General features: G+C 45.6%; 1 protein-coding gene across 6 annotated transcripts in view; it reads right to left on the bottom strand.

Annotated features, from left to right (window-relative positions):
- The window catches only part of SH3PXD2A (SH3 and PX domains 2A), a 259,091-nt gene that overhangs the window by 213,668 nt on the left and 29,754 nt on the right, over nucleotides 1-15,669 (bottom strand). The gene's annotated exons all lie outside the window — the stretch shown is intronic.

The raw sequence follows: 15,669 nt of genomic DNA, 5'->3' as shown, positions 1-15,669 counted from the left end.
AAAGCAGGCCAGTGAGAGTGACAATGTTTTCTTACATCAGTAGAAACAGCAACACAAGCACAGAACAAGCCCAGGATTTCCCTTGTCCAGCCCCAGTCCATCCCCAAGACAACTGTCTTACAGAAACACTGTTTTGCCGGAAACTCTGATAAAAAATTATTTGCACGCACATGCACACAACTACACATATTTATATACTACACAAGTGTTTCCTTTTGACCCTAGTACCTCCAAAACATTTTTAAAAAAAAGGAAAAACTGAGCCATATTCTGCTTTCTTATACTCTGGCCTTCATGCCAAATGCTTGCTCTGCTACATTGATGACAGATACACAACAAGACTTCAGCAAACACAGGATGGAGCAATCGAGGGTGACCACTGAGGGTGACTATGCAACACCAATGTAATGGAAATTGCAGCTAGGCCAGCTCCTGGGTCTTTAAAGCAATTTCCAGGTTTCACATATGGAGTGAGATAAGGATCTGGCAGAGGAAACAGGAACGCATCCCTCCTCCCTCAGCCCCAGTGCTGCAGCAGCAGCTCTTCCCTTTGCCATGGACACAGACATGAAGCTCTGTCTCCAGCAATGGGGGATGGATAAACATTACCCTCTTCTCCATCTCCCCCAGGACACTAGTCCATTTTCCAAGGTGCTGATGCAGAGTAATTGCCTCTGTCCTTTTAATGATAGAAGGTATTGCATGAAAACCCCTGGAGGGATGATGAAGAACAGTTTTAACAATGCTTTTCCAGGGACTGCTAAGGGATTTTTCCTTTCTTCCTTCCTGGTAGGAGAGAGCTGTCATCTGTTGTCCTGGAAACCATGGAGGTCCTACAGCCTCACTAGTCACTTCCCTCTCTCCTTGTTACAACCATGTTCAGCCCCCAAGGCAGTTTGTTCCCCGTCTCCTACACCCCAGTCTCATGGTATTTAAGAACTGGACACATCGAGCTGTTAAGGAGATCTGGGGCCTTTCACAGAGAACTGAGGGACCAAGAGCCGGAATATGACTCAGTTAGTGTACCAAACCTATCTGCACCAGAGCAGAGACCATCAAAGCTGGCAAAGGAAAGGCTGCCCAGGGGTGAGAGCACAACTCTCAGCAAACCCAGGTTACTCCTCTGCTGCGTCTTATTTTTCTCCTCCAAAACCAAGCCACTCAACCTCCCTCCTGCAGTACCCTCATACACAAGGGTGACACCAGTGCTGTCCTGCTTCATGAAGGGGAGATAAAACTGAGTAACAAAGATTTCAGGTCCCCTTTAAAGATCTTAGCCCCACAGACAAAGCAGGACTCAGAGCCTGGGAAGGAAGCTGCTGTTGCCAATTTTCAGGCCAGCCACACTATACTGAAGAATATTTTTCCATGTGTTTGTTGTGAAGAAAAAAAAAAGTTTGTAGCTCCACTCTGAGCTAATTCACAACACAAATATTTCTACTCATTCTCTATCCAACAGCTACTTTCAGATGGAAAACCCATTCGATTAAAAACAGATCACGACAGATGGGAGCTGAATGGAATCCAAGAGCAACTTCAGATACTGTAATTCTGGCCCCAGGTTCTCACAAAGGGGATGAGACAGGCATAGCAGAAACATATTGTAGATCCAAATAAAGATTATATTTTTCTTTTAATTATGCATCTTCTCTCCAGAAGCTAGAAACAAAACACATACACCACAGACATGCAGGATTTTTGAATTTCATGGCAACTCAGGCTTCTCCATGCTACTCTTCAGAATCCACACAAACTGTGCATCCCTACATTTTTAACAGCCTGCAAATCTCCTTGCTCAAGATCTATTCCAGACAGCAGTTAATCCTGCTTTAAGAGTTCAGCGTTGTTCAGTAGTGCCATGAGTGGCACAACGCCCCATCACAAACGAGGAGCTGCGTGCAAAGCGATGTTCTGGGCAAAAGGTTGGATGCGTTGGGCGCAGATGTAGGAGCAGGACCCCACTGCAGGGTGCAGATACGGTCCCAGCTCTAAAATCCAGGCTCTGTGAGAGCAAAGCTGGCACTGACTTCAGTCAAGCAGGATTTTGCTGCACATTCAAAATCACAATTAAGTCTTTTTGAGTCCTAGGTCTCTTCAAGCTCAGCAAGTGATGAATCGAGTAGCATGCAGATGCACTGACTTCTGTTTCATGGGAAGATCATAGCAGGAGCAAGAAAAGCCTTTAATCGTAACCCAGAACTCTGTGAAGCAAGAAACAAATGGGCTCAAAATCAGTATGGTGGGATGTAAGTGCAAAATCTGAAATGGCTATTGATTTTCTTTGCTTGTTTGCATAAATCAAATTGCTTTTTGAAAGCCACCATTTAAAATAATGGGGAATAACTGTTTGCCTGAACTCAGAAGAGATCTGTAAAATGACAGATTTTAAAAGCAAGGTCTAGTGGTTTCAAAAGCCTTAGATATCACATTTCTCTCTCTCTCAGAGATCAGAGTTTGGTGATTATTTACTTCTGCTGCCTTAGCCGGACCCATAACCTTTTCACGAGCAGCAAACATTACATCAGCTCACCTCATCATTTTTTTACTCAGATCTTAAAGCGGGTCACTGTGAAAGCGATCAATGATATCCCTGGGGAGAATGAGAACAGCAGTCCTGGGGGAGCCCGAGGTCACGCACACGCAACGGGACAAGGATGCAGCAGGAAGTATCAGATAAATAGGGAGAGCCGTCCCACGCTCCAGTGCCCGGCATCGCCCTGGAGAGCTGCCTGCAGAGACCAGGGAGCACTTTCCATGGCATCTGACGGCTCCCCAAAACCAGCCACACGTGCCACTACCCAGCACACAGCTGGTCCTGCCCTCCAGAGAGTCCAGGGCCCTCAGAACGCTGCTGCTTGATAAACGGAGATAAAAATCAAAGCATCTTACACGTCTTGGAGCAAGCCATTCCCTGTGAGTACAGTGCTTTCCTACAGTCCATACACGCACAGAACTAAACTCTAATCGTGATTGCAAATTACAAATTAGTACAATAATTAATTACTTATGGTAAAAATATCTGCTTTGCATATCTGCCATGTTTATGACCATAAAGGAGTCAGAATGCAGCTGCTATTCAAATGTTTCACCTTAAAAATCCTTTAAAAAAAAAAGTCCTCAGCAATAAATAATAATTTAAGTAGGAATTGCAAACAACTCACTGCACAAGCACTGGTCACTTCAGTCAATACAAAATTTTAATTTTTAATTTCACAAATACTGTCTTTTTTTCATCTACTATGTATTTTAAAATAAATCCTTCTCCAGAGAAACAAGAAATGGGTCTGTACAAACTGGTGAATATTAATCAGGAACTGAGCTTGATAAGCAGCTTTTAGTATTCATGCTGCATGAAAGAAGGTGCAGAATGTCAGGGGGATTTTATCAGCTGCTAATTATTGTTTAATTTCAGCTCTAGGAAACTTCCATTTTACCTGCCACAGAGCAGAAAATTTATTGCAAACTGAAGTTATTGCTCTCGCTTTACTGCCTACACCAAGTGATGAGGAGAGATGACTTCCTACTACAAAAAGCATTCACTTAAATGTCATTGGGCATGGCTTTATCATTGAATGTCTTGTTTTCAATGGAAAATATCCAGTTCCAGCTGGCACAAACCCCAGAGGTAAAGAATTCAGGTTATTCTCATGTGACTCGTTTTTCAAATGGCTTTTTAGAGGCTAATGTTTTGTTTTCTAGAGCCAGATGAGCTGAAGTGGAAGATACATGCCTGAAATGAGCAGTCTCTTGAGACCAAGATAAGAACATCCACAAACGCAAGATCTACTGGCAAAGACAACATTGCACAGCAGAGACTAGAAATACGCCTGCACCCATATGAGAGGGTGCTGTTAACCTTTAATACGTAATTACAGTAAATACCAGCTATTAAGAAAGCTTTATGAATGCAAAAAACAACATTATGGTGCACTTTGTATGCAGATACCATCACAATAGCCCCTTTTATCCTGGAGAACATCAGTTTCTTCAAAGTCTCGTATTAAAGCGTGGGATGTCTGTCCTCCAGTGAATTATGCTTGAGGTGTAAAACACACCGCTTCTCCCCCATATTCAGATGCTATCATGGCATGTGAGCTGGAAACTTTCCACCAGCACTGCTCAGCACGTGAACGCTCCCTGGTCCACTTCCACGCAAAGTCAGCCTGACTCCCACGAGGCTTCCAGAGGTTTCAACTGGTTCACCTACCTGGTGGAGTTTACATTAAAACAGCTCAAACTGCACCAGCCCTTCACAAAGTCAACATATGCCTGTGCCCTAAATTACCAGAGTACAGGCACTTCACCAGCTTACTGTTTGCATAACCCTTTTAATGTCAAAGATGTTCTGATGAGTACAAATCAGTACTAGTGCAGACCCAGATTTGAAGTGGTAACTCGAGACAGCACTTTCGGCACCCATGAGGCCGAAGCAGCAAAGCTGCTCGCCTCTCAGAAATGGTATGGTTGATTCAGGTACCTTCCTCCATCCCACAAGACACTGGCACCACTAGCCAGAGTTTCCCCAGGGTGAGGGTCCCCAGTGCCCTCCACACAAGAGCCAGCGTGGCAGCAGAGGGAGTAAAATGCCCCAGGAATAAGCATGGAGAACGTAAGCCCTCCTCCCGCACACGTCACCTATGCCTTGCCTTGGATCACATTTGACTCTGGGTCCAGAAAGCACAGCATGGGCTCCTTGCCCAGCTCACCAGCATCCAGAAGGCCCTGAAAAGCACTGTGAGACCTGGGAAATTCCCACAGAGATGAAGTCAGACCCTCAGCCCCAAGCCCATGTCGAGTTTACCACCGGTGCCACACTCTGATGTCACCTTTTAGCACAATGGTCTCCAAGGAACCACAGCTCAGCCAGGGCAGGACCAAGGAAGAGCTATTTTCAACCCCAGTCTGGAGCTGTTCTCACCCCAGGAATTTGAAGACAGAGCTGAGAAACAGAGATGAGACTCAGAAGAAATATGAAACCCAAGCAGCCTCAAACAGGAAAGCTGCTTGTGGGGTGGTTCTGCCGTGGCAGGGTGCCCTAGAGCAGTCCTGAGCACGTGGGCTGACACAGGCTGCACGCAGGTGCGGGGCGTCTGGCTTTTTCATGAAGCAGATGCGGTTTCATGGCCATCCTTCTACCCGGCTCACATTTCCATTACCAACAGAGGAAATGTAACTGAGAAAAAGCCAAAACGACCCACGGGTCTCACGGACAAATGCGGCACGTACCTAAGTCTTGGAAGCAAAGTAAAGTTACAGTATGCTGGGAAGGAAAAAATTAAACAGACCCAATGTTCACCAGTTCCCATCTGTGAGCAGCCACCACACAGGCAATTTAAGCAGGACACAGCAATTCCAGTTTGCATCACAATTTGCAAGCTAATTTAGAGTCTAATTAAACATAAGAGAGCGGAAAGGAAAGAAGGGATAGAAGAGTTTTCCTTCCTTCACTGTTTTCTTTTGTGGATCTTGTTTCAGCTCTGAACAGCAATGCAAGAGGATTAATGCTGCTTCTCTTTTCAGCCATATCACATCAAATCTGTTCTGTGTACAAGAAAAATAAACTAATTCCTAACTCTGAATACAGCCATACTCTGAGATTCAGTTCTAGTTTAGAAAGCCCCACCACTACTGCATCCCATATGGGCACAGACCTTCCTCCTGGTGGAGAATTAACCAGGATGAAATCCACTTCTCTTTGCCAAATCCCAGTACTTAAACACAAATGAGAATAGCAAACAACTGCCTCAAGCCAGCCAGCAGACATCCCTGGGAACACAGGAAGAGGAGCTCATGTGAAGATGGAGGCACCTGGGTAGATGTTTTTGCTGGTTTCCCAGCTTTGAGGGTACGGACCAGACAAGTCAGAGTTGTGTCTGAATGATGAATTCAGCTCATCATGTTTACACAGGCAGGGTAAGACGATACTCAGACTCCCGTATTTTTCTCATACATTGACGAGGTTTCAAAGCCCATGGTTCAAATTTCTATTTAGTTTCATCTTCATTCCTCAGGTTTTTAGCATTTGCTAACTTCAGTTTTTAAGCACTGACTTCAGGCCTTCCCCACACCTTCCTGCTAAGGAATTCCACAAAACCAAAGCAATAAGCCAAAGGGGGAAAAACCTCCTGGCTGCATTTCTTTGCATGGCTATGAGAGGCATAAAAAGGCAAAAGCAGAATTTGCACCCATGATTTGCCACAAGAACTTGACCAGAGAGCTGCAGAACTGGAATGGCTGGGAGCCCAGTGGCTTGGTTACAAACCACCTCCAAGCCTCTTGTCGGGCTTGTCTGATGACTTCATTTAACTTCATTCTTAGGCGTGTGTGAGCAGAGTATGATGTGTCTAATTCTTGCAGACATGCAATATCTGTGTTGCATTAGCAGGGCTTTGTTTGTTTTTTAACTGATATCCTGGGTCACGTCAAAGACCTGTCAAGGCTCCTATCTTATCTCCAACATATCCAATAACTGCAGCTTACAGAAAGAGAATAAGAAACAGGCCTAGTATAGCATGATCGCTTCCCTGCTACCACCTCCCAGCTTTGGGAAGCAGAGTAGCAGCTTCCCTGCCAGGGAAGAGTGGACAAGAGAAGCGGACAACATCCACCCTTTAGATTTACATCCATGCATGAGGGAGACAGACGATCTGTGCAGAGTACAGCATAGAGTCTTATTTCTGTTTCCCATTTCTATCCACCTGCATTTACTTTCCATGTGTGATGGAACTATTTGTGAAGCAGAATAACCGCTGAACTGAGTTTCTGCCATTTAAGAGATGACAGACAATTAGAAAACACACCATGTAAGCCTACGGAGCATTAGAATACTAGAGTGAAAAGCATAAAATGGAAACATGAACATACAGGCTCTCTGTGAAACCTGGCTCGCTCGTGGCCTTTTCGAATACCCTACCTGGGTCTGAAAGAGGCTGTCTGTGGCAAGCAACCTAAAATAATCCAGCTTCACTTGAAGGGAAAAAGTTTTCAGCTTATTGCCTCTTAAATCTGGATGCCACCTGAATTATAAATTATTTTAATGCAGTTCTTGTGCCTTTCTCCCCAGCAGGTGGTTGGTGTTTCATGAGGACCCCAACATATAAGAATGTCTTGGTAGAAGATGAGAAACTCTGTTCAAAAGGAGAAAGAACTGGGGAAAGCAACAATCAACAGACAAGAGAGACTCTTGAATTTCAAGTCCTTCAGGTAAGTTTCAGTGAAAGATTTCAAAAACAAAACAATGCATCAATTTCACCAAATTGCTTTTGAAACTGATTTGTAGTTGTTCTGAAAAGAAGCATATCGCCCCTGAAGAGTATGGCTCAATGTAGAAGTCCTCAGTGCCAGTGCTGGATGTGGAAGCAAGGTGGAGGTCCCTCTAGCCAGTCACTTATCTCTTACAGACGCTGTGTGGGTTGCAGGTGAAGGTCAGACACAAAGGGAAAATGGCTTTTTCCAAAAAATATATTTCGAAAATGAAGACAATTTCATTCCCCTGCCTTTATTCTCTACACAGGAACAGAACTTAAAAACTGGCTCAAAACTGGCTTCATCCTGCTTCTGCTCAAATTAAAATTAATAGGAGAGTATTGAGGCCAGCTATGATCTCCTTTAAAATCTCTGTAGTTTATAACACATCTTTCTAGCTTCAGCTGTAAGAGATCATTCTGCTGTCTGGTCAGCGCTGACACCATTCAGATGAGGGAAACGTTTATCAATTAAATCAGTCCCAGCCCAAATGGGTGCAACCTGCATCTGGTTTTTACCGCAATTATGGAGTCATCAGACCCATGGAAGCCAATGGGGAGAGTTTCATTCCCTTCATGGTGCTGGGATTGCTAAAATTTCAGAAGGATGCTGCCAGATCAGAGAAACTTAAGAGAGAAGCAGCTGAACGGATTTCTGGCACAAGAGGAATTGACTTGGGGGATGTTCAAAATAGGAAGAGTAGAGCTCTGCTCATATTTAAGGCAAAGAGATTTTTGTCATCGAGTGCCCTGGGGCCAGAGATACAGGAATAGCTTGGTCAATTGAGACCTAATGAGAAGCTACTTGCTATGGCGTTAAATGCATCAAGATTGATGAGATATGGAAAGAGAAAATATGATCTGGAAATCACTGTTTTCCAGTTAACACCAAATGTCACACATCTTTGCACAGACCTACTGATGCTTGTGGGAGATCTCTAGAAGTACCTTTTTTCTGCTCCAACAACAAGGGCCCATCTACATTGTACCAGCAAGGCTAGACTGATGTATTTTACCAATTATGGAGGACATACATAGTGCTAAAGCATACATGGCCTATAGAAAACAGAGCACACCCTGACATTGCTGGCCCTGTTTCATGTACGGGCACAGAGCAGGTTTTACACTCTGTGGGTACGTAGCCTTACTTACAGAAATGACAAAAATGCCCTGTGCAGTCAGCCTGATAGTTGCAAAGAGGTGTTGCTAAAATCCAACCTCCTTTTTGGCTTCTCCTGTTAGGGAATCCTGCTCTGCACCAACACTTGCATGCAGTTTATATTAGCATGGAAATCTTTCGGCTTTGATTTGTAACCTTACATATGACCCCCAGATGCAGTGTTGGAAAAGCAAAGCAAGGGCCTGGGAAAGGGAGCAAAACTCCTCCAGGCCCTTCCAGAACAATGACAAAGCTCTGGGACATTCTTAGTCCAAATAATGGAAATTCTCCTGGGATTTTGCCATAGAATAGTGGGATATTTTTTTTCCTTCTCATTTTGAGTAGAGGGAAACAGAAAGTTCATGTAAACCAAGAGACCCTCAGATTCACAAAGCCAGACCTGAGGGGTACGGTGCTTTAGGTGTGATCTGCAATCCCTGACAAAACAAACAAAACAACAACCACTCTTCTCATTTCTATAGAGTTTGTGCAACTGCTTTTATCATGCACGACTGAAGGATAAAACTTGAGGTAAAATCAACTGGATCAACCAGCAAAGCATCACAGAACTACCAGCATAGTGTGCTGACAGGTATTTGCATTTTAACTATAAAATGCTGGAAGAGTGACTGAAAAAACAGACTTAACCTCAAAATGGAAACACTATTCAAGAAGCAATACTGTCTGTATGACCATACACACATAAGACCAAATATACTTGTTCTCTACAGGACAATACTAACAATGTGAAACCAATTTTAGGGAAGAAGGGAACAAACCTCCACAACCTCAGAAAGATGCAATGCAGATGTCATTGGAAAAATATCTTTCACCGCAGTGACCTTTGATTTCAGGCTCAGGAGAAATCCAAATTTCTTGTCAGAAGAAGAGTGAAAGAAGAAAATTATTTTGTGTCCTAATCTTACAAAGAAAGCCTGAATTTCACTGTGAAATGCCAAAAGGAGGCAAACGTGAAGAACCCTCCTTATGCCCCCCAGAGCTTCTGGCCCAGGCAGGAAAACTGAAACAAAAGTCCTGTGCAGAACAGATTTTTCCCTGTCGGGGCACAGCACTGAATTAAACACAAAATTACCTCCTTCCTTTGGAACTTCAGGGTTTGCAAGAAGATACCCTGCCAAACCCTCGCACCCTCAATCACTGCCTCTTTGCTAAGTTGAACTATTGTCTCTGCCCTTTCCTTCCCTCCTACTCTTCTTGCAATCATCCTCCTTTTCCCTCCTTTTCCCACGCTTGGCTTCCTGCCTTCTCACTTGCAAGAACACCCTCTCCCGCCCCAGACGCACAGGACTATCACAGACAGCGTAAACCCATCCCTCTCCGGCTCTGCAAGTTGCAGCCTGGGCCACACACAGGCAGAGACACAGACAGCTGTCCTCACCAGCTTCCAGATCATGTTTTTTCGGCACACTGGGCTGCAGGTTCTGCGGATGGGCGAGCTTTGCCCTGCCCTCCTGGGATAGAAGGACATGGAAGAGATGCTTTTTCAGCCTAGAGCAATATTGCACTTTGGGCATTTCTGCTCAAAACATCGCTCCCTCTTTAAAACTTGCAAATATAGGGATTCTGCGGTAGAAAAATATATTTAACTGCTGGGCACAGGGAGAGCTGCTGGACAGGACAGTCATACTGTCTAACGTTGTGTCCCAGCTGAGGATTTGGAAGATGAGTCTCCAGACTGTACTGCAGCCAGAGGAGAAAGTCCCCAAGTTGTGTTACTGACCTGCCCTTCCCACTTCTCCCCGGTGTGCAGAGGGTGCAAAGGAAACGGTCCTCTAAAGGGATGTACATCTGGGGATGTTGCTGTCATCAGCAGCTTTAACTATCCTGCCAAAGGACATGATCATGAAAGCAGCTCCCATCCTCATTCCTTCGCTGCCATTGCCACTGGCACAAGACATTGCCTTAGCTCCCTAATGTAAGCTTGGACCCTTTCAGTGCAGGGGAGAACATCATCCCCAGAGATTTTCAGTCACCCTAGCCTGGGCTTTGTCACTCACGCAGCTTTCCTCCGTGACAAACTCTACATCTCCTCTGGAGATATGTGCTGCTGTTTGGCAATGCACTTTCTGTCAGAGCTGCCAGGGGTGGCAGTGATGGTGACCACACTAATTCCTTCTCGTTTACCTATCACAACCCAGCCACAAGCCACACATACCCCAGGAGTTACTCATTTTTGGAAGGAAGAGTCTGTGGCTCCAAGTCAGCATGTGTCACCTTAGAAATAAGCCTTTTAGGGCCATGCCTATATTATATGTTCTATCAAAACCAGTAATAAAATATGAATCAGCAACATGACTGTATGCATTACATTTCTGTCAAATTCAGGGTTTACAGTACCTTGGAACAATAAACAAACCTCTTCCTTTCAATTCCCAAGCCTGAATATTCTCCCACTATTAGCCACTTAAAGGGAATGACTGATGTTCCATAGAGAGAAACTAGCTTAAGTGACCACCCAAAGTCCAGCAAGATTACTGTCTGTAACAGCAGGCTTTCAAGAACTAACACAGCTGTACTCGACACATACAGTACCTGGAGACAGCAGGAATTCAATAGGCAGGATTTGGGGAAAAAAGTCCCAGTTTTATGTATCCCAAAGTCAGGATCTCAAACTAGTCAGATCCTTCTCTAGGTACACAGCTAGGGTAGACATCCATCTCTGGAGGTGCCCCTTCCTCTGTCTGCAGGAGGATCCTATGCTAGACAGACATCTAATGTCTGGGAGGCTGAAGTCATGTACAGTAAGGAAAGATATACATGGTGCAGAGATGCTCAAATGGGCACTAAGCTGTGTCTCCTCCACAATGCAGCAGCACCACTCCACGATGGTCCATGAAGCAGAGTGGCTGGGTCAGCCCCACTCACTCTGAGCAGCCCCATGTCTTTGCAGGCCATGTTAGCCCCACAGCACAGCATCACTAGGATGCAGCTGCTCTGCTTGATGGGACCTCTGAACCAGTCCCACCATACACCTCAGCCACTGGGTCAAACTGCTAGCAATGTAATGCTTCCAAGTGCCAGATCCTTTTAAAAATGAGGATTTTACTTCAGTCCTCATTCAGAGGATTCAAAATTCTTAACATGGGTCCCCAGAGTAATTTTAAATTCAAATTGATGAAGCGCTAACACAGGAAAGAGCTGGAGGCACCACTATAATTTACCATGAAGCAGATATGCAAAGATAATAACCCCAACAGCAGGCCAGGCCTGAGTGCCAGTGCACCACAAGGGCCTGTGCAGGCACTGTATGGATCAAAGTCAGCTCGTGCATTTAGTGACCTTGGACAGGCAGTAACCTGCGCTTGTGGAGCCTGGGAAGAGGACCGGCATTTTTAAAAGATGCTTCCTCTTTAACTTGGCTCGGCTGCTGGCTTCAGGGCTGTGCTCTCGACATGCAACTGCTTTGCCAACACAACCCCAGGCACAAGAATATGATGGGGCTGATGGGTTGGACAGTCAGTTGGGCCGAAGGGCACAGAACCATTCTGCCACCTCACAGGTGTCCTGGCAGATAGAAAAACGAGCAACAACTTTTTTCCCATCCAAGAGCAGCAAATGGCTTACTCCATCCCTGAAGGATACAGCTCACTGCAGGACAAATGCATCTCCTGCCAAGCATTTCCTTAATAATTATCTGAAAATCCTTTCCCTAAGTGTTTGCTCTTACAGAGCAGATTTAAAGCAGAAGACTAAGATAAAAGATGGACGTACTCAACAGTTTTTTGACCTGTTTCAGGTTTCAAACCTTGCTTGCTGCTCCCAGACACCTATTGGCCCAAATGCTTCCAGCAGGAGAAAGCAGTGCAGACACAACAGAGCAATGTGCAGCTTCTGTAGTACCTAAAATGCCCTTGGTTTTGATCTGCTTATCAGGTAAGGAAAGATATACTGAAGTCAGCTTGGGTTAGGGAGATGCCAGGCCTGTCCCAAACAGCCACAGCTTTGGCTGTCAAAAGAAAAGATGGAATAAATTGCAGCAGAGGGAGAGCCAAGCCCTGCAGCCATTCCTGCTTGAGGGCTGAGCCGGCCAGGGGGCAAGCTGAGTTGAAATTATTCACGTGTGCAGGGCATGAAGCAGTCGGCTGAATGCCACGAAACGCATGAGGTGTGAATTACAGCATCGTAGCTCACGCCTTGAAGTGTCTTATTGCAAAATGTCTGAGGGCAGAACTCAGATTTTTTTTCAGTGTCGCAATTCCCCTGCCTCTTTTTCAGCAACCGACCTTTGAGTAAAGATGCATGCAAAGAGGATCAAATCTCACCCTCCTCAGCCCTGCAAAACATGAGGAAAATTATCAGGGCTTGGCCCATAGTGCCTTTTCTTAGGGCTTCAATAACACTAATGCTCTAATGCTCTTCAAATATAAACCACTTGCTGCCTTGGAACAACACAAAGATGAATGCAAAATCATCAGATTCATGGACAGGTGCTATCAGCTGGCTCTGCTACAAGCCACAGCATCCCATGCTCCAGCAGAGCATTCCCTTCCCACGCCCCTCCATGCACAGCTCTGCACCAGGACCTGGGGGTTGCCACAGAAATTGAGGCAAGGTGCAAAGGAAGGTCTCTGGGTTCAATCCCCACGATTGCCACGGGCCAAACCCTGTTTGCAACCTGCTGGCATGAGCTGGCTCTCCACCAGGAATCCCCAGGTAAAAACAAACCCTTGATCACACACCAATAGATGATACAGACTGTTAAACGAGTGGGGCTGCCCTCGGTGGCCACTTGCTCCAGGATTTGCCATGGTCTGTCTCAGGTAGAAAGAACGGACTTGCTGGACATCCCCTGGGCACAGCGATAGGGCAACTCATCACTTGGATGGCTTTCAAAGCAAAACATAAGAAATTAAATCTGGAGCAGGGATCTGCTCCCAGGTCAACCAAATCCCACTGGAAGCAGCAAGCAGGGAGGAAGCCTCCCACTAGACACACCAAACCCTGACACAGCCACCATAGCTGTGCTCATAAGAGACAACAGACAAAAGGAAAGCAGCACTTCTTTGCTGACTTTCATCCTGCAACTGTCAAACTCTTTGTCACTTTGTCCAAAGTACATCCTCTAGACTTGTACAACTGTTGATTAGTGGGCTCTGCTGAATATCTTAACTCTTGGTGACTATCATTCTTCCACCGTAATTTTGGGCTTTCCCAAAAATAGACCCATGCAGTCGGTCTACAACGCTGACCAAGCATGACCATGCTCTTCCAACCTTGCACAGGTGAGCAGAAACCCTTCGGCCTGACATCTCCTTCTCTGGAGACATTCAAGACCCGTCTGGACACGTACCTGTGCAATCTGCTCTAGGTGTACCTGCTTTAGCAGGTGGGCTGGCCTACATGATCTCCAGAGGTCTCTTCCAACCCTAACTACTTCGTGATTCTGTGATCTCCCCGACTCCAGCACACATTAATTGCTTCAATACCCTCATTTCACACATCAGTTACATCTTGCCAGCTTTCAGATGGGGATGACGACTGAATCCTGTCCAGAATGGCTCACTTCTTGCCACAGCTGCAGTAGTCTACACACATTTCCATCCATTTCTAAACCTCCCTATCTATGGATGCCACATTTCCAGGTGCACAGCCTGGGGAGGGCTCTGAAGCAGCCCCTCCATGGTGGCAAGAAAGCCAGGTCACAATCGCAGTCACTCAGCAGCCAGGACTCCTTTGAGAGACGGCCATGTGGCTTTGGTCTGTCAGCTGCACTGCCTCTTGCAACCACAAAGAGCCAGTCAGCCAGCATGTCACCAACTCTACAAGTCAGCAAATCTCTATCACAGTGAGAAATCATGCATGCAAAAATACAGAAAACAGAAAAATGTCACACCTCTTCTAGCTGACTAGCCCCATTTCTGTCCTGTGGATTTAAGGAGCAAGACAGGAGAAAGAGACTGGAGGTTTCTTCAAGAGTTCAGAGAAATCCCATCTATGGGAGAGGGAGACCAGTTCCCATCTGCAGACCTGGCCACTCAATAGGTCCAGCAGCCCAATTGGAAAAACCTGACAGGCCAACTGGAGACCCAACTGCCTTCTCACTGACATGGGAGCCCTCCTGAGCTCAAAAACTGACTCCAAAACACCACTGAACTGCAAATCTACTTGGCAGGGCAAATTATGGAAGCATGATTTGAAAGTGAGCTCTGAAGCTAGGGAGCGCAGCCAACTGCTGCATCTGGCCACAATATTGAGAGTCAATCTCCCAGTTAATAAACTCAGACCCTATCGAGGTGTGACATTTAAAAAACAATCCAAATAATATCCCAGCCATGTCACTTTAATCTTTTTCCCCCCAGAAAGGACTTTTGGCATGCAAGGCTTGGGTTTTCCCTCATCCCAGGGAAACCAGCAGCAACATTTTCCAAAGATCTGTGTTCCCTAATGAGGGAGTGGAAGGGATGCAGTCACTTCATGTATGGCTCTTAACATTTTTCCAACCAGCTGGACTCCCATTCCCTTTTCTTCTCCCCTGTCTCACAGAGAAACACAGTTGCTACCATCAGCCTGTAGCTGGGGAGGGGAAGGGAATGCCATTCCTGTCACTGCTACTCCAAAATCAGCAGCTGACAGTGTCAGACTGCCATGAACCTACAGTCTCCTTTAGGAAGGTAAAACCATCTCTCCCATATTACATTTAAAACTCTCCAGGAACAAATGTCTCAGTCTGGACTTATCTAGCTATAGAAACTGTCTGTAGATCTGTTCCTAAACCTGACTTAAGCAGAGCTTCCTCCATGCCCAGGCTCTTGCATGTACCTTTATGACCACTTTAAAACAGCAATTTCAAGACTACTCTGGTAAAGCAAATATTTACTTCAGTTGCATGGTACAAGGGATGAAGCTCCCATTCTCCCAGCCTTTCTTCTGTACTAGCCGGCAACAAACATAGTAACAATGGAAAATATTTGTGCACCCTTCCCTGGTTTTAGGTTGACATGAGCTGAAATGTTCCAACTTTGTGTTCTTGTGATTTATTGAGCTGCCAGGGAGCCATCTTTTCCCCAAAAGGAACTGTGGAAATAGTCTTGGATACCTGTCATGTCTCCAGCAACCTTACCAAACTCCTCACCACAAAAGCAAGTAAGGCTCAGACCAACCCAAACAGCATCTAGACTTTAACACCTACCCTCAAGCGAGCACAGGGCCAAAGGCCGTTGATGCCAGTGGGATGGATGTGAGGATGGGAGACTGTGAGAGGCCCAATCTGAACTATAGCATTTCCAGAGAAAACCTGAACTTAAG

Source organism: Columba livia, chromosome 6 (genome assembly GCF_036013475.1).
Source record: "Columba livia isolate bColLiv1 breed racing homer chromosome 6, bColLiv1.pat.W.v2, whole genome shotgun sequence".
NCBI classification, from domain to species: Eukaryota; Metazoa; Chordata; class Aves; order Columbiformes; family Columbidae; genus Columba; species Columba livia.
Note: the sequence above shows the minus strand (reverse complement) of the source record. Positions and strands in the feature narration are given on the sequence as shown.